Genomic DNA, 17,237 nt, shown 5'->3' with positions numbered 1-17,237 from the left:
GCTTGCGTGAGACACCATATCTGGCACTTTATATTTTTAATATTAGAGCAATCCTTATCCAGTATTTTTACCGAGTTTTCTCTGCTAGCCTTTAATGCTTCCGTGACTTCATCTCATCTTGTGACTTTAAGACCACCTATACATTGATTTGTTCTATACACTGATAACTTTAATGATGTATGTCTGTGCTTTACCTGTATGGTTTACCAGTATATTTAATTTCCACCTCTAGCCTGGACCACATACTACTCATAACATCAAGCTTTCCTATTCAAACTCTTTACCTGGATGCTGAATAGGAAGTTTAAATTTCGCACACTGAAACTGAACTTCTGTCACAACTAGCTCCTTTGGCAGTGCATCGGTGGTGTTTCAACAAAGAATTGGAATCAATGTGTGTGCTATGGAATAGCATTTATTTATAGGAATCAGGCTCCATACAATCATGGCAGAGGCTAGGGAAGTAGGGTGTGGGAGAAAACATTTGAGGGAAAAGAGCAAAGTCATTATCCATCAGGAATCACTAAGGGAAGTTACTGGGATTGATTGGGGGGGGGTGTTGCTTCTGTTTCAGAGAGTGAGCCTGATTCATGGTGGTTTAGCAGGATAAGAAAGCAAGAAAAGTAGAGGATGAAGAAAAAGAAATCAAGAATCACAAAGTTTAATGGAACCAGTGAGGATTATCCTGTCTGGGGCTCACTGCCTTGAACCTGGATGACAGAGGTAACATACAGAAGGTTCTAATTCCCTTCTCACTGAGCTGGAAAGAAACCTGGCCCTGGATTCAGGAAAGCTGAGGGAAAGAGATCCAGTGAGAGCTGAGGTTATAGCTATCTGTGTTTGGCATCATCACTGGAGACTAACAGGGCGAAGTACCAGGTCAGCAACAGTGTGTGTGAACTGCAGCAGTGCCTGGTACCTGGCACAAATCTTCAAGGTGTAACAGCTGATGCTCCAATTCTGCCTTCCAGATCTCACTGGGTTTTACTTTGACCACCCCTAACCTAGAACTGTAGCATACTCATGAGGCTATCAGTCCATACAACAGTGGACAGATCTAGAGGGAAAAATGTAGGAAATGTAGTTTAGCTTTGGGTACAGTAACTTGCCCTGGGAGCACTCCCATCTCAGGAAATGGCAGCTTTATCATGCTAGTTGCTCAGGTCTAAAAGCTAGGAGTTGTAGAAAAATACATTTCTCTAAGAACTCTAAGGTGAAAGAAAATATTTGGCTGTTCCATAAATCACTTTGGTTATTTTCTGTCCCAGAAAAGGATGATGGACCCAAAGGAAATGAGTTCTATAAAATGTGTTCACCATTTTCTTGATCAGAGGTATGCATTTCCAGCTTCGAAACTTTCCACAGAAGATTAAAAGTTGAGCTCACAGCCTGAGTTGGTTTTTCCTGTTTAAAAAAAAATAAGAAAAAGATCCTTTAATACATAGTTTAAGGGTTTCATCTGTGACTCCCATGTGAAGGAACCTTTGAATTTGTGAGGTCTTTAATGCTCACTACTAACACCAACAATTTCTGACAGGCCACCTGTCGACCCACATACGTAAGAGTATGGGGGTCCTCTCCATGATGATGGGCTCAATGAGGTTGTCAGGCTGGGCTTTGTGTAGGATTTACTCCTCAAACAAGTCATTCTTAGTGAAGACAGATAACTATGGTTCATTTAGTTTTCCTTTCGAGATTTTAATTTTTCTTGAAAAATTTGAATCTGTGTTTCCTGGTAGTTTCTAAGGACAAAAATGTTCATTTGCTTTTACTTGAGTTGAATACAAGTAAGGGATGGGGTTGGGGAGATAGGTCAGTGGTTAAGAGCACTTGCTGCTCTTCCAGAGAACCCAAGTTTCATTCCCAGTACTCATGTCAGGCAGCCTGTAATTCCAGCTCCAAGAGGTCCTACACCATTTCCAGGACTCCATGGACATCCGCACTCCTCATTGTATCTAGTAGACGCGCGCACACACAAACACACAAACACACAAACACACACACACACAAGAATATAAACAAATCTTTAAATCTAAAAAAGGAAAGGAACAGAGAACATTGGGGAATTACTCTGTTTTCTTCATAGCCCTAGTGGAACTAATCGAAGTCCAGGTGAGAAAAATATATGGAGATGGGTAGCTAACCAAACTTTTGGGACTTCTGGGAAAATGGGAAGGCAAGGGCTGTCTCTGGGAGGACCAGAGAGCATGGAGGTTAACATGGGAGAAATAGAGTTGCCTAGAGTTACACAGACATGTATACATACACAAGCCTCAGAAGCTTGTCAGAGTTTCAGTGATTAACTTTCAGTGATGCTATATGAATGTTCTTGCGCATATATCTATCATCCAGGCATACAAACACTGCAAATTTTGCATAGTTCCCAACATGCTTTGTATTTCCTAACATCTGTTTACCATGCCTTAAAAATAAAGAGCATGACCAGGAGTAGTCTTGTCATTTCGCATGTCCAAGTAGAAGGCCAGTAGCAGGAGACCTACCTCAGACTTAGTACCTCAGCTCATACTACTTTCTTAGCTCAATTTTCATGCCCACTTGCCACATCAATGCATTATTCAGCTCTTCGGATAGCCTGAGGACACCTTTGGGACCTCCATCTGTTGGATAGCCCTCGAAGGTGCTTCATGTTTTAGCAGGCCTAAGAGCAATGTGAACACCCTACGGGGAAAGACTGGAATTCCAAAAAAACAAACAAAGGTGATGTGCGCAGGCCAGTCTGAATATGGTCTTAGTCAATCGCTTCTTATCTGATTCCAGGGGCCTTGGTCTGGAAGCACGTAGTCTCTGGCTTGAAATGTGAAAGCAGGGTCAGAATAGAAGCTTTAAACTAGGAAGTCTGTAACTAGACCCCAAAAGATCTTTTCTGAGATCTTGGGGTTCTAATTACCTTGTTTTATGATGGCAGGCAGAGAGAAACCACAGGGTACCTAAGGAAAGGAAAAAAGTGAACCCCACTGGGAGACCCTGTAGAGGCAGGAAGACACATTTTACTTACCTTCCAACGCTTTCCTTAAATGGAAGGAAAGACCATGAGCCATGTGGAATGTGGAATGGTGGGATGAAATAGGTCAGCTGGCCAGACCCGCAGTCTATGGCAAGACGGCACTCCTGGAAAACCAGCACATGAACAAACAGGAAACCAAGTTGTTACATCTTCTTCCCTGAGCCTGAAGATCAGCTGCCACTTTCCAGCCATTTCTTTTTTGGTGGTTTTTCTGATAGGGTGATACTCCAAGGGCCTGTGAATGATTAAAGAATGACAAAGTCAAATGGCAGGTTAGCCCACTCAGAAAAGGCAACTGAAGATCAGAACAGGACCCCAACTGCTGGTCAGTCTGCCCAATGTCCCAATAACCAGGTGACCTTTTTTGGAAACTCAGAGCCTTAACATCGGGGCTGGTGAAAACTGTTCTGGAATTCAGTGAGCATATCTATCCCTGTCTATTCCTACCCTCACCTCATTCGAGTTTATGGGCCTGAATGCTCCTGGAGAGTGATGTCACATTAGTGTTGCCAGTGAGGGGGAGATTCAAAATTTCTTTCCTTAATCAGAATCTTCTTCTGAGTCATAGCAGATAATTTACTGTATGTAAGGACCTTAAACTCATACTAGCATGTCCTCCATGAATAGAAGCTGTATGTCACATAAGACGGGCCTGGCCTCCTAGGTCATGGAGAAGTCTACTCAAAGGTATTCTGCATGACGATGCTTGGTATCCTCTGAAGCAGAGGCTATTCACAAAGTCACCTGGGGAGATTTTAAAAATAGCAGCATTCGTTCTTCAGAAATTCTGCTTCATAAACCTGTGCTGCTGACAGGATAATGGTCACTTTCAAAATCTTCCCAGGGGAGTCTATCTAATATGCTAATATAATTGAAAATCAACCTTAGATATCAGCCATGCTACCCAGAACAGGCCCAGTCTTGTCTGACTTTGGAAGCTAAGCAAGGTCAGTCCTAGTTTAGTACTTGCATGGGAGAAACTACCTTACCAGTTTACTTTTCTAGTTCTACTTGCCTCTTCTAGACTAAGGTAGCTTAAACAATTTTATCTATTTGTGTGTGTGTGTGTGTGTGTGTGTGTGTGTGTGTGTGTGTGTGTGCGTGCGTGTAGGTCTATGGGTGCGCGCTCACTCGCACGCGCATGTAAACGCAGACATGCACGTGCACAGCACCATGTATATGTAGAGGCCAAAGGTTCTTTCCTTCTACTATGTGGGTCCCGGGATTGAACTCCCATGGCAAGGGCCTTTTACCTGCTGAGATATTGTACTGCCTAAATGATTTTCCTATTGCCCAAACTAGATCCAAAGGCAGGGCGTGGCAGCAAACCTCTGAATCCCGGCACCTGGGAAGACTGGGGTGGGAAGATTAAGAGTTCAAGCCTATCCTGGACCACGCAGCAAGACCACATTTCAAAAATGAGAAAAGAATAAGGGCTGGGAGACAGCACAGTGGGTAAAAGTGCTTACAGGCAAGCACGAGGCCTGAGTTTGAATCCCCAGAATCCATACAAAAGCAAGACATAATAACAAGAACACCTGTAAACGCAAGTACTCCTAAAGAGTGACTGATGGGAGGCAGAAAAAAGAATTCCCAGAAGCTTGAGGGCCGGCTAGCTTAGCATATCCAGCAGAAAAACAACAGACATCCTGTCTCAAGCAAGGCGGAAAGCCGAGCCTGACACCCAAGGCTGTTCTCTGACCTCTAAAGGAATGCTGTGCTATACATAAGCCTACACATTCATTCATTCATCCATCCACCCATCCATTCATTCTCTTTCTCTCACATACACGATCTTAGAGCTCATTCTTTTACTTTTAAAAAAGAAATCATTTCTTTTGAGTGCTTCGTTCAAACCACAAGCTCTTTTGGCTGCTTCCTTTGGCAACAGTTCGGTTCCGACTTCTCAGGAATCTTAAAACTGACTGTATGGAGTGAACCAAAGCCCCCAAACCAGGCCTTTTGAAACAGTAAATCAATAACAGCGAAAACCAAAGTCCAGCCTCTCCCTTCACTTAGGAAGGGACTGGGAGTCAAAGGATCAGAATTTTACCTTCCAACTGCAGACACTCAAGAGCCCCGATGCACTGCAAACACCCAAACCAAGCAAAGCACAGCAGTGCCCAGATACCCCAGTGCAAGTATCTGATCGGGGGCCTCTTCCAGTAGGAATGGCCTCACTCCAGCAATCTTAAGGAAGATGCTTTAGACTCTACTTAACTTCCCAAAGAGACATGAAACCTACTCAAAGGGATACAACGGGTCAGCAGAAATCAGTTTACTTACAAGAGACTGCCCTGAGTAACGGCTCTTGACTGTTGAGAAACTTGACATTATTTCAAAGCAGCAGAATCCAGGGCACTTAAAGAGGACAGTTCGGCAGTGGCCTAGTGTTGGGGGTGAGTTTATGTAGAATGCAGGTGCACACACACACACACCTCTTTTCTTCAGGGTATATGGCAAGTCGCCAAGACCCCCGATCATCAAAGTAAGTTCTTTTCTATATTACAGTACATAAAACAACAGAGGAGAGGATGCTTTCAGAGAGAGAGAGCAAGAGGGATTGAAAGGTAGGGCATTCATAGTGCAGAAAGTTCTGTGGCTAAGCAAACGGGAGGATCTGGGTTGTGGCCTTCAGGCGCTGAAGTACTGCAATTTATCTTCAGAGGAGTCCTCAGTGGCATCCGCTTCCTCCCGGGATTTTGCTGGATCTTCTGGATCCTCTTTCTCTTGCTCCTCCTCCTCCTCCTCGTCGAAGTAGTCAGCCTCATAGTAAACATCCTCATCCTCTTCTTCCTCGTCCTCCTCCAGGTAGTCAGCCTCGTAGTAGATGTCATCTTCTTCTTCCTCCTCATAGTAGTTATTGTTCTCTTCATAGTAGTCATCGTTCTCATAGTAATAGTCATTGTCATGGTAGTAGTTGTCCTCGTAATAGTCCTCATAATAGTCATCCTCCTCCTCCTCTTCTTCATAGTAGTAGTAGTCGCCCTCCTCCTCCTCTTCATCCTCCTCTTCATCCTCATTCTCAACCCCCTCGTAGTAGTCATCGTCATCATCGATCTCTTCTTCATCCTCAAAGTTCTCCAGGCCCTCCTGGTAGAAGTCGTCTGTATCCTCGTCCTCATTCTCTTCTTGGGGATAGATGTCTGGGTATTTCTGCATGCACTCCTGCATGGCCTGGAACTGACCTACACACTCGGATCCCCTGACTTCGTCCGTGCTGTTGTGGAAGCAGGAAAAGGCAGACTTGAAGTGTTCTCCACAGGGGCCGCTGGCCATTCCTCCAAGGCACGGGCAATTCCAGTTAATGTTTCCATTTGGCAGAGTCAGTCCATACTCCGCATAGGGATCAGTGGGGTCGTCAACCACCAGCTCGGCATTGCTGGGACTTTCGTGGTCTTCTTTGGTCACAAATACAATTTTATCCTTCCCTTCTTGCCGGCTGTAGGCCATGGTAGCTCCGGGTGCTGGTTCTCAGTGCTGGTGCTCACAACTAGCAGCTTGCAGCTCTGAGCTGGAAATGCTGGAAGGCGTGGCTGGAGCTGATACACCTTCAAGCTGTGACCTCCCTCGCCCCTCCTCAGGCCTGGAGGGGGCGGTTCTAAGGCCAGCACTGATCCGCCCCCTCCCGGCCTGTTTGCTGCTGGCCATCAGTATTTTTCAAAAGAAAATATAATCTCCTGCTGTTTGGATGTACCTCTCAAAGGTCTACATGTAAAAGCTGGGTCCCAAGGGTGGTGCTACTTACTGGGCAGGCCCTGTGGATCTTTAAGCACCCCTTGTAGAAATTAGTGGAAGATCCTTAGGTAATTGAGGGCATGCCTTTGAAGGAAACAAAGAGTCTAAAATCTCTCAGGCCCTTTGCATCCCGGTACCTTTCTCTGATACTGCTGTCTATTCTTAGACTTGAATCTCCAGAACCATGAGCCAAAACAAAATTCTCTTTACTTCCTAAGTACCCTGGATCAGGCGTTTTGTTACAAAGCTGTCTCATCCACGATCCTTCCTGACCTCTGCATCAGCTAATTGCAAACTTGGCCTAACATAGAAATCATCTGATGGCTTGCTAAAGTTAACATTCCTAAGTTCTCACCTGAACATTATTTTTATGGAGTAGGCCGGCGTGGGTTCTTGAATTCTGTGATTTTTTTTAAAGAATTCCTTCCATAAACATAATCTGGACAATTTCCTAATTCTGAAATAAGGTGATTATTGATATGTGGTGAGTTAAAGGAAATATGAATTTTTAATGGCAGTATAAAGGAAAATTGATAGTTCCTTTTAATGATTTTTCTCCTGAGGGACAGACAACAGTAAAAGATGGTAACCCTGCTTTATCAAAACACAGGCCTAAACTATAACCCTGCATTTCTTATTTTGTTTGGTTATTGCTTTAAAATTAAACAGGTGGTTCTTAATGCTCCCTGGCCAAAGAAACCAGGGCGTGCCTTTTTATTTGTTAATTTTGCAAGTTGAAATCAGTTAGAGCTTCCAGAATGGAAAATGAGTTGGCCACTGCTGCGACCCACAACTATGACACTTAGCCATTCTACTGTTTAGTGCCTGTAGTTTCCAGTGGGGAGAGGGAAACCACGGGACGGTTAGGTGACCCAGGTGAAAGCACAGCTCAACAATCACTTGACTCGAAACCCCTGATTGAGCCTGTGACTCACAGGGCTATGCTTTTAAATGCTCCTCCCCAAGGTAGCTCAGAGGTGGGCTTGAAAAGGCTTGGAAGGAATCCCCAGACCTCAGGCCTAAGATCCTGTTCTGCCATCTGTTTGCTGACCAGCTGTGCTAAAGTCCTTGTGACTCACCTCCACAGCTGCACAGAGGGGGGTGGGGGGAGACGGTGGAATTCACCTTACCTAGCTAAGGAGAGTACTCCCCACCCTTTAAGAACAATTATCAAGATAGGATCTTGAGTTGGTTGATAGCCACAGGGGTGGGCGGTCGCTGAAGTAGCCCTGAAACACCAGGGTGGCTGTAGTGAAGTAAGGAGCCTTTTGTGCCACAAAACTTGGGTTTTCTTCCACAGTAGTGGGATTGGAAGCACCCAGGCAGCTCACCAGGTTAGAAACCCAGAGGATCATTATTATTTAGTATCTGTGCAATAAAGAAAACTAAGGCAGCCAGTCATTTGACAGATGTGCCCAGAACTGAAGAGACAACTTTTTTTTTTTTTTTTTGGCCAGGCAGACGCCTATATATAAAAATTTAGGAACTGGAGACAGGAGAGTTAGTAGTTCAAGGACAGCCTTGGTTATGTAGCAAGTTCAAAAGTTCCAGGGTATAAAAAGCAGTGGGGTTCACAGTGGAATTTTCATACATACATTTGTTTACATGACTAGCCTGGAACTAGCTCTGTAGACCAGACTGACCTCAGTTTACAGGGATCTGTCTGCTTCTGCCTCCTGACTGTTGGAATTAAAAGCCCATGCTGCTGTGCTTGACTAATTCATCATGTGTTTTAAATGTTAGCCCCCTGTCTGAAAGCTAACAGGCAAAGATTTGCAGCCATTTTGTAAGGTATCAGTTCACTCTGATGATAGTGTCCTTTGCTGTGCCGAAGCCCTTTTATTGTCTCTAACCCCATTTGTCAACTCTCACTGTGCTATTGGTGTTCTTCTGACAGAGTTCTTGCCTATTGATGTATCTTGAAGTGTTTTCTGTATGTTTCTCTCTAGCAGTCTCAGTTTTTATATTAAAATCTTTGTATAATGAATTTAAAAAGATAATACTAAAGGATTGGGAAAGATCGGTGTAGCTAGAACTTTTGGAGAGGAGACTGGAGAAGGCAAACTGCCTCAAGATTGAACTCGAGATCTGCAGAAGGTGTTACATCTACAGTCCTGTGCTCGTCTCTGTGTGTCAGAAAGCCAGGGAAACAGTCTTTGAGGGGATCAGGTGGGGACATGTTTAGGGAGCATGCAGGGATTACACAGGAAAGAGTTCATCTTCCCCATAGCCAGAATGGGCAAGCACTGTGATATCCAACAAGCATTTGGCAGACTATGCAGAAGGTTTCCCTTAATAGTGACCAAAGGCCGTTCTTATCTGAGCTGGCCTCATAAAGCTGAAAAAAAAAAAAAACAAAAAAAAACCCAAAAAAAAACCCCAAGCCTTGAAGGAATCAACCTGTTTCTACATAACTTCATCCTAGAGACGATTTCGTTACAAAATGCTAAAGAAGCCGATTTTATTCTATTTTTTTTTTAAACTGAAAGACCCAGCCGGAAACAATGACCCTAGTGTCTGGCATTCAGTCCCTGAGTACTGTGATTGTGTGAAACTATCTCCAATCTTAGGAAACATGTTGAAATGTTTAGGCCTCAAGGACTGTGGTCTGTGAGATTTGTGAAAGGGGTTAGGTAGAAGAGGAAATGTGGATCAATGTTAATGCAGGTTTCTTTGTGCTGTTTTTACATTTACAACCGATACATTGAAATTATTAATATTCCCAGTTAGTGTAAAATGTTTAATGCTTCTTGTATTTCAGAAACAGAATAATTTGCTCTGTTTGGACCGTGTTCTGATGGTGCTCAATCTAGCTATAGGAAAACTATATAACTTTTAATTACCAACTGTTACACAGCCCAGAAAATAGCATGAGAGAACACTTGCGAAGGCAGGTAATTGCAGAAAGGGGAAGAGATTTAACAAATAGCTCTTTGTAATAATGATGGCATTTGGAAATCCTTTAATGATCAGCCATTTCCTATATTTCGCTTAAATGAGAAATTCTCAAATACGTTTTTAATTTTTAAATTTTATTTGTAAACTTCTGTGTTTGAGCGCGTGTCTCTGTGTGGTTTCGTGTGTGTAGGCTGTAACTATAGCTCGGGGGCATATGATACCCTCTCTAGTCTCTGCAGGCGCCTGCACTAAGGTTTTCTGTAGCAAGTGCTCTTAAGTACCAAGCCATCTCTTCACTCCCTAGTCTCTTTTTAATTTTATTTTTAGATAGGATAGTCTCACTATGGAGTTCAGGCTAACTGTGAATTCATAATCCTCCTGCCTCTGCATTTAGAGTGCTGAAATTGTAGGCTTGCCCTAGTAAACCTGGTTGGTGTTCTTATTGATTGAACTAATAGATTCTAGAGCCTTTCTAAGTATTTGGGGAAAAAAAAAACAAACCTGCCGTACAATACAAGGTAGAATTAGATGGTCCTGGTATGAAGCAATCAGAAATAGGAAGACATATTCCTAATTTCAGTAGAGAACAAGTCCAAGTGATTCCACGATTCCCTAAGTACTCCACTGTGCCCATACATTCTAAGTTGGGGACACATGGGCCTGTTATCACTCTGTGGCCAGTTGAGGTTCATTTTGTACATTGAGTGAGCCTAACTTGCGTTAAGATGACAGATACACATTCTTTGGCCAGCTTGAGGTTTGTGGTACATGTAAGAAGACCCCAACATTTGATACTGAAAAAGTGGTGAAGAAGTATTATGGATCGTCAAGCAAGGAATAAATTCAATCAAAACAAGTATGATTTGGGCACTGGATTTGTATTAACCCGCTGTCTCCTATCCAACTGCTAACCAAGGTCAATCCTGCTTAGCCTCAAGGACAGATGAAATTAGATGCATTCAGAATGGTATAGCCATAAACATCTCTCTTTTTTCTTTTATATTTTTATTGGAGAAACTTTTATTATTTTATTTTTAACTAATCATTCCATTCATTTACATCTCAAATGATATCCCCCTTTCTGGTTGCCCCTCCATAACACCCTATCCCACATCTGCCCTCTCTCACCTCCCCTATGCCTCTATGAGGGTGCTTTTCCACCCACCCACCTACTCCCACCCCATGCTCCAGCATCCCTCTATGCTGGGGCATCAAACCTCGACAGAATCAATGGCCTCCCCTCCCATTGCTGTCAGGCAAGGCCACCCTCTGCTACCTATGTATCTGGAGCCCTGGAACCCTCCCTGTACACTCTTGGTTGGTGGTCTAGTCCCTGGGAGCACTGGGTGGTGTGGCCAGCTGACGTTTTTCCTCCTATGTGGTTGCAATCCCTCTCAGTTCCTCCAGTCCTTCTGCCAGCTCCCCCAATGGGGATCCTGAGCTCAGTCTGACGGTTGGCTCCAAGCATCCAAATCTGTATTGGTTAGTTGCTGGCAGAACCTCCCACGGAGCAGTCAATCATACAGGGCTCCTGTCAGCAGTGTCTGGGCTTGGTGTCTGCAGATAGGATGGATCCTAGGGTGGGGCGGTCCTCAGATGGCCCTTACAGTCTGAAAGCTTACTTCTCTAAGGTGTCTGTCTGAAGAAGTATTCATTGAACATTCTTCTGCCTCATGGTCTATTTATTTGCTTTAATATGAAACGTCCTATTTCCATGTTGGATCTTTCATAATCAGAAACATTTCTTAGTACTATAAATTTGCTTAATTTTATTGTTTAGACCCTGGTATGATGGCATATCCCTTTAACTTCAGGACTCAGGAGGCAGAGACAGGAAGATCTCTGGGGGTTCAAGGCCAGCCTGATCTACATAGAGAATTCCAGGACAGTTAATGCTACACAGTGAAAGAGACTCTGTCTAAAAAAAAAAAAAAGAAATTCTACTTTAGGGTATGAAATTCAGTTCATCCATAATTAGTGAAACTGTATGACTCAGACGCTTTTTTTTTTTTTCTCGGAGCTGGGGACAGAACCCAGGGCCTTGCGCTTGCTAAGCAAGCGCTCTACCACTGAGCTAAATCCCCAACCCCAACTCAGACACTTTCAAAGTTCCCAAATCAAACATAAACTCATTGACTAAAAGCAACAAGGCTTGCCTGGGGAGTAAACAAGATGCCAATGGCATGTCTAGGACTCCACACTGCATCGGGCCTAGTGGTCCTCAGCTCTGGCGGTACATTAGAGTCCTATTGGGAGTGTTAAAACATTTTATGAAATGAAGATATCTAGAAATGAAGAAATGAAGCTATCTAGAGAACGGAGGAGACTTGATGGGTATGGGGGAAGGAGAGGGTAGTCGTGTATAAGGGGAGAGTCCTTAGAGTAAATGATGTGTTTATACAAAACAACCCATAAGATGATAATGATGAAGAAGAAGAAGATGATGATGTTGATGATAATGATGATGAGATTCCAGCTCCTTGGGAGGCTGATCGTTCCGCTCAGCAGACTACATTCAAGGCCAGCGGCACAACTCAGAACATGAACAAAAATTGCTCCTCCAGCCCTTATCACTCAGGAAATTCCAAGGGCTCTATGAGCTCTTTGTTAGGAGCTGGTAACAAAGTCTAAACATCTACTTAAAAAGAAGTAGATATTGTCTTTTAAAATAATTATTTTCATTTTATGGGTATGGGTATTTTGCCTGCATGCATACCTCGTGTCCGTAAGTGTCAGAAGAGGATCTAGGATTCCACTGAACTGGACTGTAGGATATTTGTGAGCCATTATGAGGGTTCTAGAAACCAAACTAGGATCTGCGCTGCAAGAGCAACAAACTCTCTTAACCCCTGAACTGTCTCCAGGCCCCAAACACAAAGTTCTTATTGGGCTAGACTGAATACTGACCATTCCAGCAAGAGAACTTTGGTCATCTTGACATAGTGTGAACTTAGGGATTTTTTTTTTCTTGCAACTTAAGGTCACTGAATGTGGCAAAACCATTGCAGCCGGTCACAGTGTAATAATAGTGATGACCTCAGTAGAACAGGGAAAGATTTTAAGGCCCTCAAGAACTACCCAGAAAGGGAACATATCAGAAAGCTTTGAGACTAGTTTAGTTAGGTTTTCTATTGCTGTGGAAAAACAGCATGACCTAAAGTAACTTTGGGAAGAAAGGGTTACTCAGGTTTACAGATTACAGCCCATTGCTCAGGGAAGCCAGGGCAGGAACCTGGAGGCAGGAGCAGATGCAGAGGCCCTGAGGGGTGCTGCTTCCAGGCTTCCTTCTCCTGGCTTGCTCAGCCTCTTTTCCTGAGGGCCCACCTGCCAGGAGTGGCGCCACTCAGGTGGGAAAAGCTTTTCTATCAATCATCAATCAAGGACGTGCCCTAGAGCAAAAGCAACAACAAGAAGTGAAAGCAATGCCAGAACCCAAGTAAGCAAGTAAACGGGCAAGCAAGCAGACAAAGTAGCAAACTAAGAAAAAGGAACCAGCATTGAGACCTTCCTCCATGCTTTTAATTAACAGGAAATGGCTGTGGAAGGGCATGAGGACTGACGGAGCCATTTGCCTAGTTTCTGAAGCAGCTTAGTGACCTTGCTCTCCTCAGAAGAAAGTGGCTTTTACAGTTTTCTGCTCATGCTCTGTTCTGTCTCCCCTATATGGCAGCATCTCTACAGAGTTCTTCAGTTCACCCTAATCCTACTTCGTCCCCCATGTTGTCAGTGATTCCCAGCATTAACTGACTACTGAGCCCCTCCCGGTCTCATCGTCCATGTGTCTGCTCTTCCTTTGAAGACCATGATGGCCCCTAGTTGTGTCCCATTTGTCTCCACATGAGCCAGGCTGTAGATATTTGAAGGAATGGGAGACAATGTGGAAGAGTGATTGAAGACAAAGACTCTGGAGCTGGGCTGCCAGGGCTTAAATCCTGGCCTTTTCCTTCGGTAATACCAAGCAAGTTGCTGGACCTCCATGTGCTTTGGTTTATCCATATGTAAACTGGGGATGATAATGGAGTCTCCCCGACTGGTTATGAGGAATTAAACAGCATACATAAATGCATCCATGCAATGGCCGGTGCACAATAAAACCTAAAGAAATGGAAATGGTTATTTGCAAATGATAATTTGCTTCCTCATGACCTCATCAACAAAAATCATGAGTATGATCTTAGGAGCCAGCTCACTGTTTTTTCTAGGGAAGACTAGTTCTGAATATATGGACTTCCTTCTTTGCTGCCCACCTTCCCCATACTGATGGCAGTGCAATGCTTTTTTGTTAAGCTACTTTAAACAATGTAGACGGTATATAGAGCTTGATCTCCTCCTTCCTGCAGCCAGCACATTGAAGCTGTTGTGTGTTCAATAACTTCATGGTCCTTTTTTTTTAAATTTAACTTCATGGTCTTGTTGGGTTCCCACTATGGCCAAAATACTTCTAGAAAGCTGTCAAGAACATCGGGCTTTGAGAAAGCTACTGTTCCCTTCAGGAAACTGCTGCACAACAGATGTTTAGATCTTTCCAGTGGGGAAAGAAATCAAGAAGAGTGTAGTTTACACTTATCAACAAGATAGGCATATCTAATATGTGTCCTGTTGGTTTGAGTGCAGTATTAGTTGGGCATATTAATGGGGTTAAAGCCCAGTCTACTGTGCTATTCTTCAAGCATTGACTAGGCACTTGTTACATACCAGGTACTGTGGCATACATAGACAAGCAAAGTAAGATGGCTGCCCTTTGTATCTGGGTGAAGATAATTCAGCGTTTTTTAGGCCATGTCAGTTTGAAGCAGTACTTCTGTCCCCTATTCACAAGAGACCATATTTTTTGTTCCCTATTCCTGATAAAGAGCTCCCAGAACCTGCATGATTTCCTGAGTGATAAGACGCTAGCAGCATTTTCTTTTGTTCTGGTGTTTGACCTTTGGCATTGTAGTTGAGTCTGGGCTCTAAATCCCCTGTTAATATCCTGAGCAATGAGGGTAATTCTTGCTGCTTACAGAGAACTCTTCAAACCCTTGAATGGCAGGAGGCTGCCCCCTCCCCCCGCCCGCTGAAACTTAGTGCTTCAACATGAGAGCTGGTTGTAAAACAGATAAAACTCTGAGTAGCACATGCTTCGAAGTTTTTGGTCCATGCCCCACTCAACTTCTGGGGGTCCAGAGAAGACACGGAGAATAGGTCATATCTCCTTGATGAATTCTTCATAAAGTCCCTAAATGCTCAGATTCAGAGAATATCAAGGTTGGTGAGTGCATCTGTGTGCTTCAAGAGTGCAGCGTCCTATATTTATAGGGGTGTAAGCTCCTGGATTTCACTCTGTGTACCTCTTCACTGGGACACCTCACAATATCCTCCACGACAAAGTGGTAAGTGTGCTTCTGAGATCTGTGAGCAACTGTAGCAGGTTATCAAATGTGGGGAGGGGCTGTGAGAAACCCCCAGATTTCTAACTAGTTGATCAGAAATCCCAGAGAGTTAAAACTTGTAGTTAACATTTCAAGTGGGAGTGGTCTCGAGTCACTGAATCCTTCCATTTTGGGATCTATAGAATTGGACTAAAGTTGAATTGTAGGGCATCAGAAGGGCATCCAGGAAGTTGGAGAGCTGGTTTGTTGATGTGATGTGAGGGAAATCCCACATACTTGATTGGTTTAGAAGTGTTCTAGGACTAGAAACAGATGTTAGCAGATTCTTATAACCATCTTAGTATCAAGAACAGGAAAAGGTAGCTCCCAGTAGGTTAAACAATAAGGGGAATTTATAACTTCTGAAAGTAAAAACTTGACAGACTGGCATAGCTTTTGGAGAGGCTTGATCTGGTAGCCTAAAGACACCACCAAACCCTGTCTTTCCAGGCTTTGTTCAGAATTGTTCAAACAAAAGACACATCCCCTTGTAGTCTCAGTGCGACTTCTGGCAATAGTCAGGGTTTTTTCTCTTCTTCATTTTCAGTTGGAAAAGAGATATTAGCTGATTTCTCAGCAAAAGTCCTGACATTTGCTTTGATTGTCTTGGATCATACAACATAAGTATCTCTGAGTATGAATTGTGTTGGAGGGTGGGATGAAATATACTAAGTATGTTAGCTTTCCTAGAAGGCTAAGCTACATCTTTGAGACATTAGAAGAAAGATAGAGTGTGGTGTATAAGTGGATCCCAGCAGCATAATCAATTACATAGATAAATTGTTTTCAAAGGTTATCTGTGGGTATAATCCAGTAATAAAAACATAACCTTATCTCTTCCAAATTTATCAAAGTCTTTATAGCAAGTTCCTCAATCTTGACATTATTAGCACTTAAGGCCAGATTTTGGTTTTTCTGTGTGTGTGTGTGTGTGTGTGTGTGTGTGTGTGTGTGTGTGTGTTATGTTCTGCACATGTTCTCTGGGAAACAAAATTGCTTTCTCTGGAGTCACCATTTTGCAGTTAAACCTCTTAGGTAAAAATCCCTATTATTGCTGCTGGAGACATTTCAGTTGCCACAAGTGTGAGAGAGTAGGTGGTGGTACTGACATCTAGTGGGTACGGGGCAGGCGTGCTGCTAAGCATCTATGAAACACAACATAGTCCCACAGAAAGATTTATCTGGTCCAAGATGTCAATAGTGCCAAGGCTCTGTGCTAGCCAGAAATCTTAAGATTGTTTCCAATTTAATGTTTTTAAACACAGACCGATCTATATTTGCCAACATTAAAAGAAAAATGCCCAAGAATACTGAGCAACTGAGAACAGGGGAGACATTTCATCTTTTTATCTGACAGGTGGGTTCAATTTATTAAGCATTACTCATTCTTCCCTGGCACTTCCTTCTTTTCCTCCTTTGCTTTCTCCCCTTCCTTCTCATTTTCCCTCCTCCTCTTTTCCTTTTTATTGAGTTCAGTATGGCTTCAAACTCCAGCAATTCTCCTGCCTGCCTCAGTCTCTGAGGAACAAAGTTGAGATGCTTAGGCTACCACATCTGGCTTACACATTTAATTTTCTAGTTTATTAAAAGTGTGTGTGTGTGTGTGTGTGTGTGTGTGTGTGTGTGTGTGTGTTGTTTGCATGTGTAGAGGCCAAAGATTGACATTAGGTGTCTTCTTCTATTGTTACACTATTATTATTATTATTATTATTATTATTATTATTATTATTATTATTTTGAGGCGCTTACCTCTCCAGTGCTAGGATTATAGGTGTGTTTTGCTGTGCTCAGCTTTTTAAAATACAGGTGCTAGAGATCCAAATATCTGCTAGTGCAGAAAGTACTTTATTAATTGAACCATATAGTCCCTAAAATATTTCTTTTAGTCCTCTTGCCTGGTTCTACACCAAACTACAGTGGAATTTTAAAAATAACATCTGGTGTATAAAAATCATCACAGTTATACAGTGCATGTATGAAGCACTGGATTAAAACATCAGCACTGCCAAAACCCATAATAAGAAGCTTCTTTTATGATATGCTAGTTTAATATAATTGCTAAATTCTACTAACATGAATACTACCCCAAATTCCCACTAAAGCTAAACTTTGCACAATTTATTTTTGCTATATCTAGAGAAGGCAATTCCTGTTGGTTGAAAAAT

General features: G+C 43.0%; 1 long non-coding RNA gene across 1 annotated transcript; it reads right to left on the bottom strand.

Annotated features, from left to right (window-relative positions):
• Positions 1 to 397: 397 nt before the first annotated feature.
• On the bottom strand, positions 398 to 6,532 carry Chchd4l1 (coiled-coil-helix-coiled-coil-helix domain containing 4 like 1). Its single transcript, NR_028321.1, has 3 exons — positions 5,312 to 6,532; positions 3,017 to 3,260; positions 398 to 1,404 (listed from the first exon to the last, which is right to left on the bottom strand). It is a non-coding gene; the product is annotated as a coiled-coil-helix-coiled-coil-helix domain containing 4 like 1 (long non-coding RNA).
• Between the last annotated feature and the right edge of the window lie 10,705 nt (positions 6,533 to 17,237).

This window comes from Rattus norvegicus, chromosome X (assembly GCF_036323735.1).
Source record: "Rattus norvegicus strain BN/NHsdMcwi chromosome X, GRCr8, whole genome shotgun sequence".
Classification (NCBI taxonomy): Eukaryota; Metazoa; Chordata; class Mammalia; order Rodentia; family Muridae; genus Rattus; species Rattus norvegicus.
This window is presented reverse-complemented; position numbering and strand designations above follow the sequence as displayed.